Source organism: Lytechinus pictus, chromosome 8 (genome assembly GCF_037042905.1).
Source record: "Lytechinus pictus isolate F3 Inbred chromosome 8, Lp3.0, whole genome shotgun sequence".
Lineage (NCBI taxonomy): Eukaryota > Metazoa > Echinodermata > Echinoidea > Temnopleuroida > Toxopneustidae > Lytechinus > Lytechinus pictus.
Genome location: NC_087252.1, coordinates 16,050,146 through 16,075,314, shown reverse-complemented (window position 1 = coordinate 16,075,314; position 25,169 = coordinate 16,050,146). Strand labels below are relative to the sequence as shown.

At 34.7% G+C, this 25,169-nt stretch overlaps 1 long non-coding RNA gene across 1 annotated transcript; it reads left to right on the top strand.

The window, feature by feature from the left end:
* Positions 1-5,879: 5,879 nt before the first annotated feature.
* On the top strand, positions 5,880-11,633 carry LOC129283085 (uncharacterized). Its single transcript, XR_010294426.1, has 3 exons — positions 5,880-6,049; positions 7,729-7,912; positions 8,988-11,633. It is a non-coding gene; the product is annotated as an uncharacterized LOC129283085 (long non-coding RNA).
* The last annotated feature ends 13,536 nt before the right edge of the window (positions 11,634-25,169 follow it).

Genomic DNA, 25,169 nt, shown 5'->3' with positions numbered 1-25,169 from the left:
CCCTCTACGTTCGTTGCATGCAACTTAACTGGCGCAGTCGCAACCATTTAACACAGAGATACGATCTTACGTATACGTAAGCTCCCGAAGGGAGCTAGAGAGGGAACTCTTTCCGCGCGTTTTTGATTTTCCATTGGTTTTGTACATAACAAACATGGCTGCCATTTGGCCAATTTGAAGGTTGATTTTGGAAGGTCAATGTTTAATTCATGAGCAATGACGTCAAAATACGCATAATGCACTTGTATGATTGGATAAAACGCTAATGTTTTATTCATGTTCTCATGCATTAAACATTTTTTCCTTCCCATAATTCCCTACGATATCTGTGCGAAGTGTTGTTCTTTTTGACTCTGCGAAATTCAACTTTTTGAAATACAATAGCAAGACTAATCATCTGTTTGTAGAATTAGTGTCCAGAATCATGATTTCTGAGTGAAATTCAGTTGAGCAGAAAACCTTTTAGGGAACATCGACATCAAAGGAATGGCATTCCATACAAATAAAAGTAAGTTAAGTTCAATTTCGTGCTTTGATCTCAGTTGTAATTGTAATGTGTTTGCTGGGGTTCGGCGTTGCAGTCAGGGCCTATTACCGTATGTGCAGTTTACTATACGTAAAGCATTTTCCATATTTCCATTTCTTTTTCCAGATCCCAAATAAATTTGAGATCTGACTGACATATTTTCTGAGAAAAAAATGCAGTTTTTCGTAGAACTAAGTTGGTTAATTGGAATGCTTCATGTGCGTCCTTATCTGTATTTCAGTTCTATTGTCAAATATCAGGGGTAGATGTGGACTTGTTTAGTAACTGCAAAGCTACATCAAATCTAAGGCAAATAGAGCGGGATACGGCCTTTGAATACCGCCGGTGCCAGCCGGCTGCAAAATTGCCGATGTAGGTGTTGGGAATCGGTGTCAAACAAGCTTGAGTTGAACTTTGAAGTTTAATTAAAGTTAGGCCTGGGCCTACTGATTTTCCCCCCGCTATTTCACCTTTATATGAATCAATATACGGTAATTCTCTGCATTAACAAAGAAATTAGATTTAATGTAAATGAACTCTAGATCCAATAAGGCCTAGGCTAGGACTACTAGGCCCCTAAAATCTATATTTTTTATTCGGAATGATATCGATAAATATTGCCATAGTCATGGAATGATTTGAGACAGATTTTAACGTTAGTCTTTTTTTACTAAAAGTAACTAAGTAAGGCCCTGGGAAAGGTCTAACTTAGATCTAGATAATTCTAGATCTGTCTGGTTTGACTTTTTTCTACAAACATTTAACTTTAATACTAGTCTAGTCCCTGGCTGGACTTAAATTGTAATTAGCCTAACATAACGGAGTTAAATAATTCTTATTTTGGGGGGCCAGCATTTCTTTGACAGGTATTTCAAACTGCTGAATTATCGTATACCATGAGTGTGCAATTTTTATGGGAATTAAGGGTTGACAAAATTTATAGTGCACCATTTTGAATTTTATCAGAATAAGCAGAGAGAGGGGCTGATCCAGTTAATTCACTTTTATTGTCCTTCTCACTTGACCTTATTTATGGTCAAAGGTAAAGGGTCATTCAAACTTGCGAGCAAGCTAGCCTTTTTTTCATTTTTTGTTAAGAGGAAATCACTGAGACGTAGAGATTCACATGTCTACAGTGCGTCCCACAAAAAACGAAACCGAGATTTAGCGATGATTTATCATAACTTAATCATAAATAAAACAGACAAATGACCTATCAATGTATAGCATAGAATCTCTTCTTTCATCTGATATTACTTAGATTATTCCTCATTCACGCATGAGTGAGCAAAAACAATTTGAAGAAAGGATACCTAAAACTCATTTGGCGGGGGGTATTTGAATCTCAAAGAGAAAATCACATGCCTAAAAAGTTCAATATCTGCTCTTTTATTTGATACCTTAATCACAAAAAAATGGTCCAGAAGTAAAAAAGTTATGTTCCCTCGAAACAATGCTTTTATTTCCATAATTTCATTAAATCAACGTGTTTTCACCGGTTTCCCACAGAAGCTATCGCACGGTTAACATAAGACTTAATGCATGGCTGTTCGTCAACAAAACGGAGTGTCGAGTGAGTTTGAACGCTAGCATGTAAAACCTCTTCATTTTATGAAATTATTGAAATTCACGCCTTATTTCAAATAACCAGAACTTTGTTATTTCTTGACCATTTTCTGTAATTGAGGTATCAAATGAAAAAGCAGATATTGAACTTTTTAAAAATGTGGTTTTCGTTTTGAAACCCAGATACAGCTCGCCAAATGACTTTTTAGTATCCCCTCTTCAAATTGTTTTTGCTCACTCATGCGTGAATGAAAAATAATCTTAGTAATTTCAGATGAAAGAGGAGATTCTAAGCTTTACAATGGTAGGTCATTTGTCTATTGTATTTGTGATTAAGTTATAATAAATCTCGGTTTCGTTTTTTGTGGGACGCACTGTATAGTGCAAAAAATTACATTATTGTCTCACACTAGTTGGGAATATTCATCATGTTCATAGGCTTAGGATATGACTAGCTGGAAATTTTGAAAATATTTCTTAAAAAAAGGAATTTTGTTTATCACCTCTAAAGTGCTAAACTGTATTGTGTGTATTTTGAATTTCAGATCCAATGGGATCAAGTTCTTAGCAGTCGCAGCCCAGTCAGAAGTACAAAGTCAACTATCATTTTCTTATCACCAAGAGTTACAATCTGATGAGGAACAGGATATCTGAACTGAAAACTTGCAAGGTATGCTTGTTTTTGTATAAAAAAAACATATTTCTCTTTTTTTTTTGGGGGGGGGGGGGGGCTATAGCAACTTTTTCTGAATTGTTTTTTCCCATATAGTAAAGCTCCATTGAGAGTTAATATTTATTTGGATTCAGATTCACCAGTATTTCCATTCTCATCTATGCATACTTAATGTCCATATGTTTTATCTATATTAGTCATACATAAATCACCTTAAAAATCAGTTACTCTGTAGACAAATAAAAAAGGACAAAATATTGAGAGTAATCTTATGATATATATTTGAATGAGTTTGCACACTTAATCATAAAAAGTTCTGTGAAGAATGATCTATAAATAGTGATCTACGATTTTTATCTGGCTATAGGAGAAAAAAAAGTATCTATATTTGCATTATCTAAAGAATATTGCATGGAAGAATAATCAAAAGCTTAAAACTTCTTAATAAACTGGACTAGAAGAGTAAGAATAATTTTATATCAGCAGCTCATTTTGTTCCTTTCTCTAATTTTTTACCATGCAGGTTTTGCAGGCTGTTTGAGTATCACAAGTGCAGATTAAGACGGAATATGGAGGCCAAGTTCATAACAAGTAGTTTCTTCATCGCAATTACCCATTAATTAAATATTGATTGTTGCTTGAACTACACATCTGTAGAAAAAAAATGACACTTGAGTATAAATATTTAGGTCCTTAGGTTTCACACAAGATTAAAATATTTTCCCAAAGGGCACACCTACCCACCCTTTATTAATGTTCTAATCATCTAAATGTAGTATTTATAGTAGTGAAAGAACTTTCAATGACATTAGTAGTTTGTAAAGGATGGGTTGTATTTTGGTAATATAATCAATTTAGAATGGGTCTTTACTGAGGTCTGGGTTATTTAACATACATGCCTATAGACATACAAAAAACAATAAGAAATAATGGATTTTCATTGAAAATTTTGCACAGTAAAAAACAAGGTGGCAGAATAAAGGTTTAAGAAATCACTGTCACTTCTGGACCCCATTTCATTAAGACTTACCACTACTCTAACTTTGCCATTCTGGTAATTACCATGGAAACATTAAAGCAACAGATAAACATTGAGGTTCCAATGCTAGTTGCTACAATTGGGACAAATTTACCATAATTGAAGTCTTTATGAAACAAGGACCTGTAGTGCTAGACATTAGGATGTTAAATTTATTTTTGGGGAAGTGAAAAGTTGCAATGATTTGTTTGCTTTTAATCTCTTTTTGTTCTTGTAACACCGTATTGTCCATGTCCCATATTTTGAACTAAATTAGCTCTGTAAATAAAAAAAAATGTTGCAAATAGAACCACAGCTCTAGCAGCACTTTACAACAAATAGACAATTAGCAATTTTGTTACTGATTTACTGATGTGCAGATTTGGGAAGGCACTCTTTATAGAAATGTGGCAATGTGCTCCCCCTTTTTTGTGAAGTGCCCTCGATTAGATTAGCATACTATTTCTTGTCAACAAATGCTGAAAAAAATTACTTGTTATTTGAGTAACCGCCATTGAGAGAGAGGTATATCGTTGATCTTTTTTAATGACATCCTTGATGCCCCATTATATTATAAGGCTTATCAACATCTCTGAAAGTGAATATATGTTATGGCATGACTAGAAAAATATACTTATTTTTTTGTTTCAATTTTTTTTCTTCAGATTTTACCCCCCCAAAAAATTACACCCCCTCCCTTGTAACAGCCTTGCAATTTCTGTTGCATTCATAATATGTATTTTGCTGATGTATCGTGATGCTTTGGCGAGAAAAAAAGGGATAGGAATATTTTTATCACATTCAAAAATTGATTCCTTAATAAACATGATTTGAAATATACTTTCTGACCTTGATATTTGTGATTTATTTAATCCACCAATTTATATTTCATGAAAGATATGTGATGATGATATTGCTACCAAACTGTGTTGTGATGAAATGCCACTATTTAGATGATGGTAATGATGATAAAGATAAATACTTCTATATGACTGGAATATGATGGTGATACTGATTTATTCATTGATTCATTGATTTTGTGTGTCAGGTATAATACTAGAAGGTACAGCAGGTAAGAGTATAACATAAAGTATCAAAATAACATGCATGGCAAGACAGCCCATAAAAGACATTGCAACATGGCATATCTACTGTGATCAGGCCCAGCCAAATTGAATATTCATCCTAAAGAGAGAAATGAGTTTGATATAAGAGTGGGATAGAAATAAAAATTATATGAGAATTTGTTCGCACGATTACGTGGTAAACTGGTATGTGTTTGTAGAAGAGAGAGAGGGGGGGGGGTCGATATAGAGATTTGGGGGACGGGCAGGTACAAAATTTTTATTTTGTTTGGAAGTGACCTTAATAAGGAAGGGGGGTACTGGGCTGTCTTTTGCTCCCATCCCCAACTCAGATTAAAAAAAAAAATCTTTATAAGATTTGCACCAGATTGTTCATCTAAATTTCAAAATAAAGACAAGATTACCTTCTGATTGCTTTGCTCAGCAGATATATTTGATCATTTAAAGTATTTACCCCCCCCCCCAAAAAAAAAAAAAAAAAAAAAAAAACATAAATATTCATGGCTCTTCATGATATGTAATGTAAACAACTGAAGTTGCAGTGATGAACAGAGCAAGCAGATTCCTAAGTTCAGCTCTATTAATGAGTCCCTTGTAAGCTTCCATGTCTTCCAGGGAAATAGCTAGCAAATAAATAAATGTATTAATTGATGTAGTGAAAATCGCGACAGATAATAGAAAAATATGTAAACAAGAAAAGATGAATAAACAACTGAATAATACATGGGGGAATGAATGCTTAATCTACCTTATCATTCGATAAAGACGCAGCTCTATGTATTCATTTAATCACGTCGCGCATTATGCTAATTAGTGACAATATACTTATTTGAATATTTTTACGCTGTGCGCGCAAGCCAATTATGACCACGCCTCCGTTTCGCTGGTGTGCCATGAAGTTGCGGTGTCCATAGGCTTGTACGCGAAAAATGGGAGCAGTGTGCACTTTTGACCTTCCAAAATTTCCCCATGTCTAACCGGATGCAGAAGCGGAGTTTCACCCCCCTGCCATTTAATTTGAAAAAGGATCATGCGCCCGTTTTTCGCCGTAAATGTTGCAGCCTAATTTTGGATCGAGAATTAAGTGCGACGAAGATGGCCGTTAATAATAGTTCTACTACTTTAAGAACACGGTTCAGATTTGGATAACGACTTCGAAGGCATTCGCAGGAGACCAAACAGTAAGTTAGATAACCATCTTCTAAGATTTTCTTTTCGGAGCGCGGCTTGCCTTTGGCTTTAGATTTCGTGCACTGACACTACCCGGCCGGGGTGGCTGCCCCGAGCGCCGGCATGCTGAATAGGACAGGCTGCGCTGGTGGGCTCAGGGCCCAAGTCTGCACGTCTGCACAGACACAGTGCACACTTTTGAGTTTAAGGTAAATGCCAGTTGTGGTAACGATATCAAAATGAGTTCGTACAGAATCCAATGAAATGACCACCAAAGTGTCTGTCTATATTTATAAATAATATACCGTATGTGCCAAAGGATTCTGGAAGAAATTGTGTAATTGCTGTGAAATAAGCAAAAAAAGCACAGGATTCAGGTCAACTCGAGCCAAGCTAAGGCAAGTGTCGGGCCGACATTAATCAGAGCAATAATAACTGTCCCACGTGCTCTTATCTGTGTTGGTGATCTTCAGTTTGAACATTTTTCAGCGTAGATTTCAAGATTTCACAAAGTTCAGTTTATGTAACTGTACCAGATCTACATGTATACCCAGTTGTTGTGTGTCCGGACGATCAATTTTAGAAAGTAATTTGGAATAATTTACAAGCGAAGTTTCATCAATTATTAGTTCAAAATGTTAGGAAATATTAGAGAGAACAAAATCGAAGATGATTATAACCATTGAATTCATATTTTTAGTGTAATCCAAAGACAAAAAAGAAGGCTTCAAAAATATAAAGTGTCCGGACACCCGATCCCCCATCCTACTATGTAGATCCTCGATGATATACCGTACTGACAATTTTCAATTTTTTTAATCCTAAATCTACCGGGGTATTTTGATTCTTGTCATTCCCGGGGGGGGGGTATTATTGCCCCCCCCCCCCTTATAAGATCTCGGCCGTGGATTGCACGATCACAACGAAAATTTGCATGATGGTAGAGAATGACGTAATCTACGTAGTTGCATTGGTAAATTTCACTGAATTCATATTTTTTTATTTTATATGAATTAATTATGCTAATTTATTCATGAAATCATACTTTTTGCTCTGATTCACTAAATAAAGCTCCTAGAATGCTATTTTTTGGGTGAAAATATTCTTTATAGCATTCCTAACAATTGTGAATGAAAAAAAATCTGGTACCAAGACCGATTTCTTATGTATTTTATTTTTTTTTAAATCATGTATTTCTTTGTTTTTTTACATTTTGTTTTTTATTGTATTTTCGATGGAAATCGTTCTAGACTTAATTCTAATCATAAACAAGGCAAAATTAATTAAGTTTAATCAGTAAAAGTAGAAATAAAGATAAATTTATGAATTTTGGCTAAATACACAATTTGCATTGGATTTGTACATGAAATCATGTTTATGAGCAATTTTGGGTCTGACATGCACTTACATAATGTTGCGTAATGTCGTAACCGCGTACCCGGGCGTCACAAATTTGGTCTCAAAATTTGCGCGAGACTTGAAAGTAAAAAGTCAGTGAGCGGCGCGATCAAAATTTTTTGCGCGACAGCGTAGTGATGAAATTTGTTGAGGGGGGGGGTCAAATTGACCCCCCCCCCCAGTTTAATAAGGGTTAAGGGCGTCACATGAAATGCCCTATATTCATTATTTTTCTACCAAAAGCACCATTTTGAGTAAGATTTTTAATGAATAGATCTGTTTGACATTTCAGGAGAAAGAGAGGGAGACACAAAACCACCTGTCTCGGTGTCACACATGAGGAGTTGAGGAGGAGATGAAGTCAGTGAATATGACCTGGCCTGGGGGAGTTTCCAGAAGAAGGCCCAGAATCGCTGGATGCCAGGAGTGGAGATCCTTCGTTGCTGCCCTACATGATAGGAGGCATCGGGCAGTAGGTAAGTTAGAAGGCTATTTCAGATGTAAAGCCTTTTTTTTGGGGGGGGATCATTGGGAATCTCTATTATCAGAATCACGCAGATTTGGGTGTGCACAAACTCGGGGCACCTTATAATCTGTTAATGGTCCTGACTGTACTTCGAGGACTCTGTGATATTTTTTCATTGTATTTTCATTCACGGAGCCTAGACAAGTCTCTGTTGCCTGTAGAACTTTGTACACTAAGATGGATTTCCCTAGAAAATCCACCCTTCCCACAATAATTTTGGGGCAAACATTTAATTTGTCCAATTTGTAAGCTTTTGTACTCTAAATGCATACAAAGGCTTAAAAAATGTTAATTGTTGGAAGGTAAAAATTTTGAAGGATCACTTTCTTACAATTCCCACGCTATATAACGCAATGACATGAACTTTAACTCGAGTGACGTACGTATGCAAGAAATACAGAATTGGTGCACATGCATAGCTGATTGATTCATTGTGCTAGTACTGGTACTAGATCGGTTTGGACGTTCTAATTTCAATGACAAGTTTAGATGGTAGATTGGCGCTAATAAAATTTTGCATTGGTCGATCTCGCGATGCCAGAAAACTAATTCCACCTCAAAATTTGTCAGATTTTTTTTTCAAAATATATATTTAATTGATCCTTGACCTGAATTTAAGCCAAATCAGGCATAGGGAATGGCTGTATTTCAGCCTCGAAGTTCGAATTCTCGGTCCTGACAGTCCTGGTTACCCCATAACCATTTAAAACACATAAAAAAGGCATGAATTAAAATTGTAATTATAAAAAAATAATATGTTTTATGTGTCAAATAAATTGATTCTAAAATTACCTTCCTTATACAGAGATGGTTAAAGGTCTTGAGGGCATCATGCCCCCCCCCCCCGACTTGACTTAACATGTTAATATTTGAAGTATAAAATATGTAACAAACCCCACATCGTTTTTTAATCATTTAAAATAAATTGGAAATTAATATTTAAACCATCTGGTTTTTAATGAAGATTAATAAATAGTTTATGTAGAAAAAGTTTTTATGTTTCTCCTCTTCTGTTATTTTTGCAGATGCTGTAATTTGAAACGGAAGGTGTCCTGCCAATAAATTTTCATCCCACCTGAACTGCCTTGCCTGCCTGCACCCAGTCATCTGTTCCTGAGCATTTTCATTTTCCTCTATTTTTCATCATCGTTTGTTTCGGCCTGTATGAAGTGAATTTCACATTGATTGGTGGAGCTGCTAAGTTGGCATTACAGGGCCACGCCGGGGTATGATCCTTTGGGTTGAACATCATGACTGCTAGTTGGTCGGCAAAGGTGATGGGATCGATCAATGTCACATGGAGTAAGATCGATACCAATCTGCTTTGCTACATTTCGAACAATCTCATACGGATACGGATATTATTGCGACAGGAGTACTGCTCGATGTGGTCAAGCCTATTTGACAAAGCATTATGGTGTTAGTCATGTTATCAGAAACCGATTTTTCAAAATCACAGAGTTGCTTCAATTTAGTATCGATAGATATTTCAAGAACGTGTAGACTAGTGAGCTTTTCATCAAGAATTTCACGCAATTTATTTTCGCGCTTATCCATGTCATCATTGAGTTTTTGTCTCTCGCGTTCCATTGCCACGGCCACCGCTCTTTGAACGACTGTATCAATATGATCTAGGTATGCTGGGCTTTGTTTAGATCCAGTTAATGATGAAGCAGAGGATTGTGTACATGCGTTAGCCGAGTGCAAGCGGCCTCTTGATCTGGTGCATATCTTAGACATGTTAGAGATTACGTAATGATATAATTGAAAAGTGGGATGGGCTGTGCATCTGCCAACTCACCAGTCAACCAATTAGAGACGGCCTTCCAAAGTGACACAGCACGAAAATATCAATATGGGACTGGTCTAGTCAACACATAGATCCTGAAAAAACCATGGAGACCGCAGACGCAAAATGACTTCCATACATAAAGATATGATGCACAATTTCCAGTGGGTTCAAAACACTGAACACATGCTATGCTGATACACAGACTATCATATTAAAGAACTTTATCAAGCAAAGGAAATCTGGTATGAAATCTCTCAGCTCACATAAAAAGCCTACGTAGCTACATGTAGGGAAGAAAATGCGTAATTGCTGAGAAATGAGCAAAATAAGGATGTAATTCTATCAAATGTCAGGTATTTTTCGAATCGATTATAATACACTGTCCCACATATGCTTTTCTGTGTTTACAGCGATCATCAGAATTATCGATTTTAAGTTTAAAAATTCATGATTTTACAAAGATACAAGTTTACATTAATGTACCAGATGTAGATTATGTACAATATATTGACAATGAACTTTGATTTTATAGATTTTCTCAAGAAATAATTGTTTGCTGCAACTACTGTCTTTTCCTTCTAAGTGATAGTGTAATACAACAGTTCCACAAACTATTTTCATCAGACTTATTGATGCATGATTCTTTCACCCAAATGCAAGCTTCCACAAATCCTGAAAACTTTGCAACTCAGGTATTTTTTTTTTTTTACATACAGTATATTTTGTCCTACATTGCATAGTTGCCTTAAGTTAATAGCGCACCTCTAGTAGTAACTATCTTAAAATGAGTTCGAACAGAATCCAACAGAATTACCAGCAAAGTGTATGTATATATAAAAGATGTGTGCCAAAAAGCTCGGGAAGAAAATGTGTAATTGCTGAGAAATGAGCAAAATAAGCATGTAATTCTATCAAATGTTGGGTATTTTTCAAATCAATCATAATACACTGTCCTGTCCCACATATGCTTTTCTGTGTTAGTGATCATCAGAATTATTGATTTTAAGATCAAAATTCATGATTTTACAAAGATACAAGTTTACATTAATTTACCAGGGCCCCGTCTTACAAAGAGTTATGATTGATCCGATCAATCGCAACTATGGACGGTCAGCAACGTTAACATCTATTAAGCATGTTTGTTCAAAATATTTTCTAGCTATGATGTATGTTCATGCATTCATTGTTTTCTCAAAAATTCGCTGCGCTTCTCTTTGCATACAAAGCCAAAGGACATTGTGCAAATTTTTCGTAGAAAAAATTATGACACTGATGGATTTCCATAGAGTTATGATTGATCGGATCAATCGTAACTCTTTGTAAGACAGGGCCCAGATCTAGATTATGTACAATATTTTGACAATTAACCTTAATTTAAAAGACTTTCCGAAGAAATAATTGTTTGCTGCAACTACTGTCTTTTACCCCTGGCCCTAAGTGATAGTGTAATACAACCCAAACATTTCATAAGAATTAATGTACATGTATGATTCTTTCACCCAAATGCGAGCTTCCATAAATCCTGAAACTATTCCAACTCGGGTATTTTTTTTTTACATACAGTATATTTTTACCTACATTACATAGTTGTCTAAAGTTGAAGGTATATTTAATTACAATTTCAACGAAAAAGCTTTATTCTTGGAGATCATTATGCCTCTGTTATGTATTAATGTGTATTTATACATGTACAATTGTATGTATTGGTATAACAAACATTGTAATTTCATTCCTTTGACCCTAATACTGCATTTTCATAGAAAAGTGTTTTTTTTTTTCAATCTATTTAGAGTTTTCAACATTTTGTATTCCTTTTTTTTTTGCTGGTAATATGTTATGCAACTTTTATTTATTAATAGAATATTTGCCACGATTTCGTAATTGAAATGCGTACATGTATTTGATTTCGTTTTCCATTTTTGTATATATTCTTTTTCGGGGGGGGGGGGGTCATGTTCTTGAGACCGAGACAAGTTATGCAAGGCCCTGGCATGGAGGATCATTATATTGTTACTGGGAATGCTGGACATTGTCAGACCACCTCAGTATTCACCAAATATAGATAATCCTCAATGACAAGGTCTTTGAAGTGATGTGTGTATGTACATTGCATGTAGAATTTAATGTTTAGGTCATTATCACGTCAGAATACGTTAAGATATCATAGTTGACTCCAAAAGACGTCATATTCATTTCAATATGCGACGTCAATATGACGTCTATTACTAGTCAGCAATATGTTGCAAAGTCGTCATTCAGACGTCGTAGTTGACTTATAAACACGTCATAATTACATCAATATGACGTCTAAAACTGGTCAGGAATACGTCGCAAAGTTGTCATTAAGACGTCGTAGATGACTTTTAAAGACGTCATAATTACATCAATATGACGTCTAAAACCGGTCAGGAACACGTTACACGGATGTCATTAAGACGTCGTTGTTGACTCTCGAAGACGTCATAATCACGTCAATACACGACGTCAATCTGACCCTTGATACTGGTCAGGAAAACGTTGTAAAAACGTTGCTAAGACGTCATTAAGACGTCGTAGTCACTCTTGGAGACGTCATAATGACGTCAATATACGACGTCATAATGACGTTATTCGCGGGTGCAAGATCCCGTCAATAAGACGTCATGTTACGACGTCAAAATGACGTGACACTCGTCGTTAAACTGACGTAATTATGACGTCATTTTTACCAGTTTCTGCTATCAGGGCTAGATGAAGGCGGAAAGTGCATTGCAATTTTTATAACAATAATGGTGATGTCTATGAAGTATAAGACATGTCTGAAATGATCAAAAGTATAGTTTTGCATCATCATGATTCATCTGTCGGGCCTGGTGCCCTCCTTTTGCTGCCCCGTTCATATCCAAATTATATTATAAAAACGATTAAAAAAAAATGAGTTCAATATTTTTTTTCAACATTTTGGGAAAACAAAAGAAAAAACATTTTTCAAGAATGTTTAACTAAAACATTTTGAGAACATATTTTCATAACTTTTATAGAACCTTTAATGCTATTATCATTAAATTTTTTCCAAAGTTTTAAGATAGTATTTTTTATATATATTTACCGTAATTATAGAGATATTATAGTAAAATTTTATTTTGTTTCTTAAAATTATGATATCATAAAAACATCAAAATATGAATGTTTGTTGTACAATTCATTAGTACTTCAGGAAAACATTAGAAAACCTTTTTTTTTCAAAAATGTTTAGTTATTAAAAAAAAATATATATTATCATAATTTTGTGGGAAAGTTTGTTATTGTCACACCCATGGCATGATAATTATTCGTTTCTTAAAGGACAAGTCCACCCCATAAAAAGTTGATTTGAATAAAAAGAGAAAAAATCCAACAAGAATAATAGTTAAAAATTAAATCAAAATCAGAAAGTTATGACATTTTTAAGTCTCGCTTTATAATTTTCACAAAACAGTTATATTCACATCTTGGACAGGTATGCAAATGAGGGGACTGATGACATCACTCACTATTTCTTTTGTATTTTATTATATGAAATATTGAATATTCCAATTATATCCCTGTTGTCCTGTGAAACAAAGTTTTGTTCCTCCCTGAACATGTGGTATTACCTTTGTTTTAACAATTTATGGTTCGATCAATTCGGTCCTTATTGTCAAATATGTAAAAATTGAAATACATTTTATAATTCAAATAATATCATACAAAAAATGGTGAGTGAGGGACATCAACTCTCTCATTTGCATGTCCGAGTCGTGCATATAACTGTTTTGTGAAAAATAATGGAAACTTCGTACCTTTCTCATTTTACTTCAGATTTTGATGAAATTTTCACCGTTGTGCTTGTTAGAGTTTTTCGCTATTTATAAAAATCAAAAATTTTCTGGGGTGGACTTGTGATATCATAAAAATGTCAAAATTAGGATGTTTCTGATTCATTTTTCAAACATTTTTTTTTAAACATTGGAAAAGCATTTCTAAAAATAAGTTTTGTTAAAATATTTGAGAAGCATAATCATAATCATGACATTTCGAGAATGATGTTTTATGTTATTGTCATATTCTACCAACATTATTTTTTTCACATAATGTATAACATTATAAAAACGATGATAGTAAAATGAATTTATTTCTTAAATGATCAGATGATGTTATATCATAAATATGTATGAAAACAATATTTTCTCTCTTTTTTTAGTGAAAATACTATAAAGCAGTTTCAGTTATGACATTCTAAGAACGTTTGATGTCATTGATATGATACTAGTATTTACAACCTTTTAAAACTAGCACATCAATGATGTGGAGCTCATCCAGCATATTTAACACACTTTTAATTTCAGCCCAGTTGACGTCACTGTAGTGAATTATATTGGTGACATAAATTGAGGATATAGAATTGAAATTGATGAAGAAATTACATAGAAGCTTTTTTGTGATCTATGAATAAATTTTATATAAATTAGCATGAATAATTTTCTAGTCAACATTTCTAAACTCTGTGTAGAACCTTGGTGAACCTCATGTAGCTCTCAGATGGAACAAAAATAATCAACAAATAAATGAGTCATTTTTTTAGTTGAAAATATATAAATAAGCATATTTCATGAGTTTCAAAATTCTGTGTTGAAATTCTGTATCACCACCTAAAGCGATCATATAAAGCAAAGAAAATTAAAATTGATCAACAAATGATGTACAGGTTTGGTGAACCTCATGCAGATCTACCAGATGGAAAAAAAAATCAAAATCGGTCAACAAATAAGAAGACGCATCATTTCCTGTTGATTTATGAATAAATTTCGCATAAATTAGCATAAAATTGTTCCTAGTCAAAATTTCAAAATTCTGTGTAGAAATTTGGTGAACCTCATGAAGTGCTACCAAAAGGAAGCCGAAATAGGTCAACAAATAACGAAGGAGAAGCATTTTTTTGTGAATTTTGAAAAATGCGCATAAATTAGCATATTTAATGAGTTTCAAAATTCTGTGTAGAAGGTTTGAATCCCCCACCTAATGCTATCATATTAAAAGCAAACAGAATTAAAATCAGATTTGAAATGACGAAGCGGGCAGCATTTTGAAATTCAGTCAACAAATAAAGAAGAGGCATTTTCTGTGATTTATGAATTTCGCATAAGTTAGCATAAATAATTTTCTACTCCGGCCAAATTTCAAAATTTTGTGTAGAAGTTTGGTGACCTTCATGAAGCTCTACCAGATGGAAGCAAACAATTCAAAATCGGTCAACTAATTAAGAAGAAGCATTTTTTGTGAATTTTGAAAAATGCGCATAAATTAGCATATTTAATGAGTTTCAAAATTCTATGAAGAAGTTTTGAATCCCCTACCTAGTGCTATCATATAAAGCAAACAGAATGGATTCCGGACTAGAAATGGCGAAGAAGAAGCATTTTGAAATTGTGGACGGACGCCACGCCATGGCATAAGCTCATCTAGCCCTTCGGGCCGGATGAGTTAAAAATCATAGATCCCAATAACTTTATCAAAATGTCAGCAAAATACAAAAAAATGTTAAAATTATACTACTAAAAATAAGGATGTTTCTAATACGTTTTAAAATATTTTTGGAAATTATATTTCAAAAATGTTTTGTTGAACGGTTGATGTTGTCATAATATTCTTACAACATTTTTAAAATGTTTATTTTACATCAAATGTATAACCTTACAAAAATGTTAGTAGTATTATCAAGTTTCTGAAAAAATTATATTCATATCATCATAAAACATGTTAATGATATATTTAATTAACGCTTTTGAAAAATATTAGGAAATTTTTTTTTTCAAGAACGTTAAGTCAAAATGATACATAAACATATAGTTTCATAACATTTATTATCACATCCAATGTAAGTACATGTATATAACATTATAAAATTGTATATCTGTTTTGTTTCTCAACAATTTATGTTAAAATTATCAGGATGTTTCTAATATATTTTTTAAAGTTAACAATTTGGAAAACACTTGAAAACATTTTTCAAGAATGCTTTGTTGAGATGTTGTAAAACCATATTTCATTTCAAGTATTCTAACAACATTTTCAAAATGCTATTTTTACATCCAATTCATGTACATGTAGATGTCAATAAAATGTTATTGTGTTCCTATCAAAATGTTAAAGGCAAAAACGGCAAAATTATCATCTATCTACTATATTTAAGAAAATCATAACATTATCAAAAATGTTTTGTCGAAATATTTTGAAAACAAACATTCATTACTTTTTTATCATCATCATAGTCATAACATCGAACGTTTGAAAAAAAAAACATTCACATTAATTATGTAACATTATAAAAACGTTAGAAAAATATCATTTGTGTCTTAAGAATGTTTTTTTTCATCACTATGGGTAAAGATCTATGTAACATTTAGGAAAATATATCTGCTTGGTATCATAATATTAACGTTTAGTTCATGTTTAACATCAGGGGAATATTGTTTCATTAATGTTATACAAATGTTCTTAAAAATTTCTTTTGAAAGCATTTCTAGGATCTTTCATGAATGTTATTATAGTTAGCTGGGTATGGACATGGATGTCCATAGTATGGAATACACTGCAAACACATGCATATCAAACCATGTCCAAACCATGGAGCTATATATAGCTCCATATACAAAAACCACTGACTGCCCTTATCATGGAGGTCAGGAGGTCATTTCATGGAAGCAACAGGGTCCTGGTTTTCATAGTCTAGTCTTATAAACTGTATACTTATTCCACGGATGAAATCCTTGGGTAAGAGAAAAAACATTTCAATAGAACAAAATGTGAATATCAAATTATCATGGTGGTATATGTCTATTCTGTAGAACATCGGTCACATCTGTGTATTTTCATCGTCCTTGGGGGTAAACTTGTATTTGAGTGGAGGCAAAAGTTTGGTACAAGAGACTAGTCGTACCTGTAGGCCACTGGTCTGGTTTCCCCTGACCCTCCACTGCCCATTGACCACGATGGGGGTGGGGGCCAGGATCTGTTGATACTGCCTGAGCCAGAGATGTTTACCAGCTGTTGCCTCCTTGTGACTGATGTAGTCTACTTATTCAAACTTTGATACTTGGTTCATGGGTGGAATCATTTGACGAGAGAGGAAGGCGCTGAATAGATATTTTTTAAGTGCATTAACACGGAGCCTTATGTTTACAGTGTAAAAAAAACAACACAACTTTGCATTTTTCACCCTGTTTGAGGTGAAGTTGTTTTGGGTAAAAATGTGTCTTGTTTGGTGTGTGAGACTAGGGCACCTGACCCCCTACCGTGTAACTTGTTTGATTGATGCCTAGCTTTTCTGGTACAGCAAAGTTTTGTACTGGACCTTGTTGGGGAGGGAAGATGAGTGGATTGGCGCTGATTAGAGATTGGGAGACATGTGCCCTCTATGTTAGCTTTGGGAAAAAGCACTTCCAAACAACAAGGTCCAATCTGGACTACTGCCTGGCCTGCAGCGCAGCTAGCTGCATGCCATAAGCCTAGACCTGGATGCAGATGAACGTAGAGGGCTAATGAGATAACATGGCAGTTTGACTGAGACTGAGTCGTCTCCGGCACTAGTCTAGTTCTAGACGATATTAAACGAATTTGTTTTCACCGATATATACGTTCTATTCCGTGCGTACGCCCCGCCGAGTGTGCGCGCAAAACCGAGAACCTGTACTCCGAGAAAAATATCGTCTAGAACAGTTGCTCAGCGGTGACGTCACTCCCTCAGATTTTTGAGGGAAAGTCGTTAAAAGTGGACACGCCTCCCGTTCAGCCGCTAGTCTTTGTTAACAGCAGGGAAGATTACTGGGTTGAGAAATATGGTGTGATCTACCGATAAAATGAATATTAATTACCTAAGAAAGGACTTTTTGTTGTAAATAATTTATAAAAGAAATCAAATTAAACACACAAAAACATCATAAATGAATCGGATCGTGTATGTTTCCCCTGATACCTACAATAAGGTTTTTGAGCGTAGACTATCGTATATAGATTACATATACAATACACACACACACATAATCAATCGGATCGCACAAAGCAGCACAACATTAGCCATAGACTTGTGTACTGTACCGTCTGCCGTGATGTTGTATCAGGGAGACTCCCAACTCCCTGGTTGTATTGTGTACTGTAGGCCTATACATAATTATACAGCGCGCGGTTTCCAAATTCAGTTTCTTGCGTGTTTACCAAATCAGACAAGTCTTGATCACTTATATCTTCGTTTTTTTTCATATATGGTGTGATGGCGACGGGTAATTAACGTCATTCTATCAGAGATTCCATCCTGCATATGTCCAAACAGTTGGGAACAACGACTTTGAAGATCCAACAGAACAAAGCTCTCGAAAGTTTCCTCCGAGGCCACGATGTCTTCTTGAATATACCTACTGGGTATATATGGAAAGAGGGTAGCAACTTTATATCCTTCAAAATTGACACTCCCCTTGATTTGGGTTAATTATGTAATTTCTTCATGATGCCAGTTTAATTGAAGTCACATGGCCCCAAGTTTCCTAAATGGAGTCACTTAAAAAGCAAGAAATTCTATATTTCCACATGTAAAATGACAATGACAATTTTACACATTTCCTCATAAACTTGTTCCACAGAATTGCTTATTTTGTTCGCATGACAGTAATATATAGCAGGAAAATAATGTCAAAGTCATTAAAGGTCAAGTCCACCCCAGAAAAAATTATTTGAATAAATAGAGACAAATCAAACATGAATAATGGTGAAAATTTCATCAAAACCGGATGTAAAATAAGAGAGTTATGACATTTTAAAATTTGGCTTATTTTTCACAAAACAGTTCTATACTCAACTCGGTGATATGCAAATGAGAGAGACGATGATGTCACTCACTCACTATTTCTTTTGTTTTTGTTTGAATAATACAATATTTCAATTTTTACGAATTCGATAATATTAGTGCCCCTTTGCTCGAACCACAAAATGTTAGAATAATGGAATTACATGTGTTCAGGGAGGAATGAAACTTTTTTAACAGACAATGACGAGAAAATCAAAATATTTCATAAAATAAAATACAAAAGAAATAGTAAGTGAATGATGTCATCGGTCCCCTCATTTGCATGCTGACTAAGATGTGCATATAACTGTTTTGAAAAATTAAGCGAAACTTGAAATTGTTATAACTTTCTTATTTTACATCCAATTTTGATGAAATTTTCAGAGTTATGTTTGTTTGATTTTTCTTTATCTATTCAAGTCAGTTTGTTGGGGTGGACTTGTCCTTTAACTGGCAAGTTTGATCTGAAATGTACTGTTCTTTCATAATATGGCTGACCAAACAATAATTGGAATTTGCAGTAGAACAAGAATACAGTAATTGTCTCCCTTTTGCATTTATTGAAGTTGACTGAGTAAACTCTCTCTGGAACAAAAAAATCCTAAAGAACCATGACCAAAACAAAACTCACAAGTCGGTCATATTTGTACGTACAGTATAGCACTTTAAACAGTGGCGTACCTGGAATTTTCCACAGGGGGGGGGGGGGCAAAACCGTCCGCCAAAAAAATTGACAAGCAAAAAAAAGTCTTCAATCACAAATAAAGGACTTCGTACCTGGAAAAAAAATTGACAAGCAAAACAAAAAAAAAAGGTCTTCAAGCTCGTCAGGGGGCAAAAAAGGCTTTTTTTTCAAGCTCGTCAGGGGGCCAAGATAGTCCTTCGCCCCACCAATAGAAATAATTGGGGGGGGGCAAACATATCGTTTTGCCCCCCCCCCCCCTCCTCCAATAATTCCGCATGTACAAAAATAAAATAAGATGGTAATGTTACACAGAAATCAGCAAGCGATATTGAGCTACACGACTCGTTCTTTGTTTAAAATCGTGCTCAAATTGTCCGCTTTTCAGATTGGAATACAAAAATTTTCAGCACGCGCTTCGCGCTCGCACCATTTCTGTAGCAAAACCCCATACTTTTCATGATTAAATAGGTGAATAGAATGTCCCGTTCTCAGTTCTAAACCTCAAAAGAAGTCCCGCTTCGATTTGCAATAATCTTTTGTTGGATATAATCTTGTTCTTTATTAAAAACGTCCATTAAACTGTCATTTTTTTTTCAGATCGAAATTTTAAGCTCGCGCTTTGCGCTCGCATGTTTTGTCTTTTTTAGATACCCATCTTAATCATAGGTACCAAAATGCAGAGGATATCAAGCTTTCTGGTCAGAATATAAAGAAATTTCAGCTCGCCCTCGGCACTCGCATTATCTGTGTAGTGAGATATGTATTCTCCTCATGAGTTACTACAAACAGTCTTTAAAAGGCACCTTTTTCCTATTTTCAGGTCAGTTTACTAAAAAATTTCAGCTATATATATATATATATATATATATATAAATATATACGAGTGTGTGTGAGTTTGTTTGTTTTGTGTGATCGAGCGCCGTTGGAAAGTTGATTTATGATTTTGCCCCCCCCCCCAATGTGAAAAAAAGGATCGACGCCCCTGTGTATATATAGTAAAAAAAATTGCATCTCAATTAATATACACAAGTATTGGCCTCATCGCAATAAAAGGGTTGGGACACGAGATTTTGAAATCGCACATAACATGCATAATTTGTGTTACTTTTTGCTTGTTTCTTTCTTTAATAAGTTTTTCAATCTCTCTCTATATATGTCTAAGAAAGATTATATGTCTAAATTCATGTATATTTTATGTTGTAATGATATATGTTTAAGTGGATTTCAGGGAATGGTCGTACGCAGCAAGGGGGAAGGGGGGGGGCAAATTCCCGATCAGTTGTTGTGAAAACACATTTTTTCCCTTAACATTTCATGAAAACTATGAAAAATGTGCAAATGTGAGATGTGTACCAAATACTTTTATTACACTTTATAAAAAAAATAATCGCCGCATGAGCAGCTCGGTCCGTTTACTCTATCGTTTTTATTTTTATTTTTCAAAAATATGTTCGAGTTTTGCCCCCCCCCCCCCCCCCCCCGGAAATATTATCTGCGTGTGGTCATGCAAAATGGCATGACTGGAAATCCTACATTTTGAAAAGAGCATTTGACAGGGTCAGACTTTACCCCTTTTTCAACATTTTCTTTTATGGTGCAAAAATATGTGCGCCGCTCGGCGGTGCCCCCCCCCCCCCCCCTTTCGCCAAAAGCTGGATCCGCCTATGCAAACTACATGTAAAAGTTACACTGCAAACGAATAGTTACTAGCAATTTAATTAACTGGCAAGGTACATGTAGATCTGAACATAACGCTCTTTCATAATGGCTGCAAAAAATATATTTCATAAATACTGTACTTCAAAGGTAATGAGAAAATGTGCCTTCAAGTTTATTTATAGATCCAGACCGGACCCGAAATGAAATTGATAAATTATATACCAATCGAAAGCTTATAAGCTACTAAATACAGCAAGGTATGCTATATTAATTTTCACCGCTTCCCAGCTGAGTAATTTGCTTAAGAATATTCCAATTATCGGCCTTCGAACCCCGCTTAGAAAATAGGCTTTATTGTGCTTTTCACCTGCCTCGAGATCGTGACGTCACGTTGTGTAAGAAGCGTTGTGATTCCATAGGTTTGTACACAGAAAAACAGGGTGATTTTTTTGCTTTCCAGATAACGCATTTCATTCTCTTCACTTCTATCACAGAGGGATATCACATATATTTTTACCCACAAGCTTGAAATTATGAAATCTACAGTTTTGAACTAGTTTTTGCCATATTTATTTCCTGCTTACTTGGCGCAAATTTCAATTCTATCTGCATTTAGATTATGTATAATAACTTTTCCTGACATAGCAATTTAGGCCCAATAAGAGCCAAACAAAGAAATCACAAAAAAGGTAGTGAATAGTTGTAGGTTTACAACAATTTGAACAGTGAATAATTTTGAGTGCCATTTTCATCTGAAAACGAAAAAAAAATGGATTCATAACATGGAAATGGAAGAAAATACCCAATGCTTTTGTACACAAACCTACAAAATCACAACCCTCCTGACACAACGTGACGTCATCATTTCCAGGCGACATGGGGGTGCTCAATCGAAGCGTACTTTGGAGGAGTAGTTTCTTTGATTTTTATTTAATATTTTTAACTATTGGAAGAATCATTACCTTTATTTTAATATATGATTGTTTTTACACCGGTCAGGGTCTTTATCGAAGAGGCTTCGTGTACATCATTGGCAATATCATTTCCTGGCTACCTGTAGCTAGATAATAATGTAGCTGAACAACAAAAAATAATTGTACGCATTATCTATATGTCCATGTAAAGTAAATAAATAAACTAAAAGTTCCAAGGACAATTGCAAAGATTTTCTTCCAAAATCTGATGCACGCATCAAAATCCGCATTTGTGAGATTAATCTACTTTTAAAAATCAATAATGATTTTTATTCTGTTTTCCTTATCCCTTTCACAGCTCTGTACTAATCTGTACAAAGTACATGTACTTCTCAACCCTTTTTGTCATACTCTCTGCCCATGGGTGTCGATCGGTATTCTTGGTGGGGGGGGGGGGGTGATTGACACAAATGTTCTTGTGGATGGGGATCTTTCAACATTACCCCCACTAAAATCACAAGTTAGGACATTTGAGAGTGGTTGATATGCATGGTGTTCTTGGAAATTGCTTAATTGTTGCAGTGTACTTTACTTATATAATTTTTTTTTTAATTCAATTTGTGTTACAAGTAAGCTTATTATAAACCCATACGAAAGAAAAATGACAAAAAATGTCTGGACCATGTACAAAGTGATATGTTTATTGAGCATAATGTATACAACTTCTCTCTTAAATCTAACCCGACTGGCAATATCTTTTTTCTTCTTAGTGCATGATGATAAAATGCACATTCGGACAAAAAATATAAGATTAGCACAAATTACAAACTGTGTGGCTTCTCGTGTGCCATCGGGCTTACCGTCATTCCTTAGACGATTTTAACCCTGGATTTTAACATGTTTTAAATACTTTATAAGTGCATGAAACAAAAACAAACATTAAAACAATCAAAACTCAACTGTCATGTCATGATATTTCTCCAACATTTTCTTGAACCATCAGCATGATCAGTGTGTAATATCAGCTAATATACATTATGTGTTACAATGAAATTTACGTACCGCATGAGTGTGCTCATATAGAATGTAAAACTGCCATCCTTTTCCAAACTCAAAAGATATTTCTTTTTGCCAAAATAAGAAAAAAATAATCAAGTTTAGTTATTCAAGTCCATAACAATAACAAGAATAACATGAAAAAAAACATCCGATGTTCATATCCTCATATCCGCTTTAGAGAGAATGAATGATTATTCTTTCTGAAACCATCAATTGATGTCACTTATTAAAACATTTGTAAAAATATGATCATATTATATTGAGCTCACTGAACCTCAATATTTTCATGAGAGGTATCTGATGGGGTCACATGATAAAATGTTTTAATATCAATTACATCCAACCGCATACAACAAAGGCACCATATATGAGCTACTGATCACCAAACGACTATATATTATGACTTTTTTAAAGTGAAATTTTTGCATTTGATGTGGGCTCACTCTTTCATGACTATAGGCACCTCATTTCCACATAGATAGATAATGAGGACATCGATGCTCTCCTGCAAAATATTATTGACCAAAAGTTATCGTTCAAGCATGGACCTACTAGGTCCATGGTTCAAGTCAAGGTATTTGGATATACAAGTAGGGGTGACTTTCGTTTTGTGCACATCTTGCTTTTGGTATATTTTCTTGTTCAAAGGTTTACTGAATGCCGAACTTAATATATAACTAACATGACATACATCGGTAAAGTGTGTATAACCAGGCAAATAAATGAAGTGATAAGCCTATACTCTATAGAAACGCAAAGGTATTTTTCTTTTTCTCTGAATTTTCTGGGAATGAATAAGAAAAAGGGTGAAATAGAACAACATCTATTTCAGGTAGTCTCAATAATGTCCGAAAATCTTTCGCCTCATGTCAGACCTCATTGCAAATAACTTTTTATGAGCGGCGATCCCTGGCGATTTACTTATTTTACATAACAAAAAGGAAGTGATATTCAAAAGGGTTGTAGATTAAATGGAACAAACATCATGCACTTGGATGTGGGAGGGGTAAATCTGAGAAAAGTTATTTGTACTTTTTCAAAATTTACCCCTCTGGGATTTACGTCCATGGGGTTTTCCCTGTTTATCTTGCCACCCTTTTACTCCCGTTTATTTTTCCACCCGTTTATTTTTCCACCCTTTTGAATTAATTGATTTATTAAAATGTGTTTATTCACCACTACCTGGTGGGATAGAACACCCTATCAACAAAAGTTGTTTTTAGTTCGTCGGGGTCCTTTTTGTCATGTGTTAAAACTTACATAAACATTTAAATTTTTGTCATCTTGAACCTCCACCCATCTGTTTTAAAGTCCTGGAAAATAATGTTTTTATTTAATAACAATATACACACATTGCGACGGAAACAAACTGATTGATGGCATACTATAATCATCACTATAATTATCATGATCATACTTTTTCATTTTTCATCATCATTATTATAATTTTTCTACCCTAAATTATTGGGGGGGATGATAATACAGGCCATCCCCCACTTGAAATATTAGGGGGGGATATATCCCCCCATCCCCCCCCCCCCCCCCCGTGATCGACACCCATGTCTTTGACAGTGAAATATGTGAAGAAGACTTTGAAAATGATATATTTACAAGTGCCCACAGTAAAATGTACCGTGATGTGATCCATTCACAAGAATGAGAGTTTAATTACATGTATGAGTCTGAATTTTCAATACCCATACTAAGACAAAATGCCTTTATGTAATTACATGTGTAGATGAAGAAGAATATAAAATATATCATTCAAACATGTACATTAATTATTCCATCTGAGTAAAGTGGAAAAACTATAGTCTGTATTGTTTTGAAGTTTGAAATTTGGTACATTAGCACCTTCTTTCATATATCATGATGGTAACATCATACCCACAGATTTAACCAAGATATGCACATAGAGTGAAATAACTATTATGCATGTAACAGTAATTTCCCAACAATGAAATTTCTATTTGTAGCCTTAAAAGTAATGAACTATCTCAAACTGTCGTATGATACATGTACATGTACATCACATAGATCACGGACGCTCACGTCCCTGCATAGATATACTACATCAATCCCACGTGCACAATGTATGCAAATAACGAGTGCAAAACGTAAACAACGGTTCGGCGCAGCGAGATTGACAAGTAACTCATGCATATTCATGAGCACTCGTCCGTTGACCTTTGACCTCTGACGTCACCGCTGAGCAACTGTTCTAGACGATATTTTTCTCGGAGTACAGGTTTTCGGTTTTGC